Source organism: Rutidosis leptorrhynchoides, chromosome 3 (assembly GCF_046630445.1).
Source record: "Rutidosis leptorrhynchoides isolate AG116_Rl617_1_P2 chromosome 3, CSIRO_AGI_Rlap_v1, whole genome shotgun sequence".
Classification (NCBI taxonomy): Eukaryota; Viridiplantae; Streptophyta; class Magnoliopsida; order Asterales; family Asteraceae; genus Rutidosis; species Rutidosis leptorrhynchoides.
In genome coordinates, this window is record NC_092335.1 from 101,467,778 (window position 1) to 101,470,472 (window position 2,695).

Consider the following 2,695-nt stretch of genomic DNA (forward strand, 5'->3'; position numbering starts at 1 on the left):
ATTCCTCAAGAAAGACAAGCTTTTAGTTGCAATTGTTCTATTTACAAGTGATATTCGTTTAAATAATAAAAGTTGAAGACAAAAGACAGATTCGAAGAATTGAAGACGCAAACGACCAAAAAGCTCAAAAGTACAAAATACAATCAAAGAGGTTCCAATTATTGATAAGAAACGTCTCGAAATTACAAGAGTACAAGATTCAAAACGCAAAGTACAAGATATTAAATTGTACGCAAGGACGTTCGAAAATCCGGAACCGGGACCAGAGTCAACTCTCAACGCTCGACGCAACGGACTAAAAATTACAAGTCAACTATGCACATAAATATAATATAATATATAAATAATTCTTAAAAATTATATATATATTATATTAATATTTAAAACCGTCGGCAAGAAAGACTCCAAAAGGGACTGAGCTGTAATTTCAATCTCCGCAACTCGCGGAGTTTGAAGGCCAAAAGGGCCGCGAGTCGCGGAGCCCCAATTTCTGAAACTCCCTATAAAGCTCGCGCATTCTGATCGTAAAAAATCATCATATATCCATCTCTCTATCTATATCGTATATATTTATATTTATATTTTAATTTTAATTTTAATTTTAATTTTAATTTTAATCTTAATAACAAGGGTATGTTAGCGAATGTTGTAAGGGTATAAGTCGAAATTCTGTCCGTGTAACGCTACGCTATTTTTAATCATTGTAAGTTATGTTCAACCTTTTTAATTTAATGTCTCGTAGCTAAGTTATTATTATGCTTATTTAATCCGAAGTAATCATGATGTTGGGCTAATTACTAAAATTGGGTAATTGGGCTTTGTACCATAATTGGGGTTTGGATAAAAGAACGACACTTGTGGAAATTAGACTATGGGCTATTAATGGGTTTTATATTAACTAAACAATACCTTGTTAATTTAATATATGCAAACTTATAATTTGACGTATTTATATATAACCACATACGCTTTACTGGGTACGGTGGGCGGGATATCTATAAATACCAATAATTATTCATTTTACTGGATACGGAACTGGATTAATAGTTAGTAGACTTGTTGAAATAGGGGTGAATTACATTCAAGGGTAATTGGTGTAATTGTTAACAAAGTAGTAAAACCTTGGTTTACACGCAGTCGATAACCTGGTGTATTCATTAAACAAAGTATTAAAATCTTGTTACAATTCGAATCCCCAATTAGTTGGAATATTTGACTTCGGGAATAAGAATAATTTGACGAGGACACTCACACTTTATATTTATGACTGATGGACTATTATGGACAAAATCCGTATGGACATATTAAATAATCCAGGACAAAGGACAATTAACCCATGGGCATAAAACTAAAATCAACACGTCAAACATCATGATTACGGAATTTTAAATAAGCATAATTCTTTTATTTCATATTTAATTTCCTTTATTTTATATTTAATTGCACTTCTAATTATCGCATTTTTATTGTTATTGTATTTAATTGCACTTTTAATTATCGTACTTTTTAATTATCGCAAGTTTATTTTATCGCATTTTTATTATTCGCAATTTCATTATCGTTATTTACTTTACGCTTTAATTTAAGTCTTGTATTTATTTTTAATTGGTTTTAACTGTGACTAAAGTTTTAAAATCGACAAACCGGTCATTAAACGGTAAAAACCCCCTTTATAATAATAATATTACTTATATATATATTTGTATTTTTATAAAAGTAAACTAATATAGCGTTAAGCTTTGTTTAAAAAGATTCTCTGTGGAACGAACCGGACTTACTAAAAACTACACTACTGTACGATTAGGTACACTGCCTATAAGTGTTGTAGCAAGGTTTAAGTATATCCATTCTATAAATAAATAAATATCTTGTGTAAAAATGTATCGTGTTTAATAGTATTTTCTTGTAAAAATATAAGCTATTTCGTATACCCCGCTGCAAACATCAAGTATTTTTGGCGCCGCTGCCGGGGATCTCTTAAAAGCCGGAAGCGCAACGCTACAAAAAAAAAAAAGATTTTTAGTTTACTTTTATTAAAATTCGTTTTTATAAAAATACGTTTTAAATATTCGAAAATATAAAAAGAAAAACAAAAATATAAGTATTTTTAAGATTTTGTTAAATATTTAAGTTTTATAAAGTTTCTTTTGTTTGTAAAAATATAAGTTTTATTTAATTTATTTTATAAATATATTTTATAAATATGAAAGACCGAAAAAAAAACGCGTAAAATAAAAAACTGTTCCAGAGTTGAAAACTGGAACCCCGCGACTCACGGGGTTTGTTGCTTGGAATACCGCGACTCGCGGAGAAACTCTGACACCGACAGAAACCCTAACTGCAATTAATTACGGGTAATTAATTATTATTATTATTATTTAACCCTAATTATTATTATTATTATAATTAGTTTTATTTTAAGTTTTACTTTTTATTTAATTTGTTATATTTAGTTAAATTAGTTTAATTAAATTATAAAATTAATAGTTTTAATAAATAAATAATATAAAAATAATATTTTTATAAAAATTGTACTTTTTACAACTTTTTGTATATTTTTATATTTTGTCCCTTTTTAATCTTTTTAGCGTAATATTTGTATTTTTAGCCCATATTTAGTTTGAAAACTTAGTTTTTGCCATAGTTATTTTTACTTCTAGATTTTTAGGCTTTGCCGTAGAATTCCTTAAGTGCT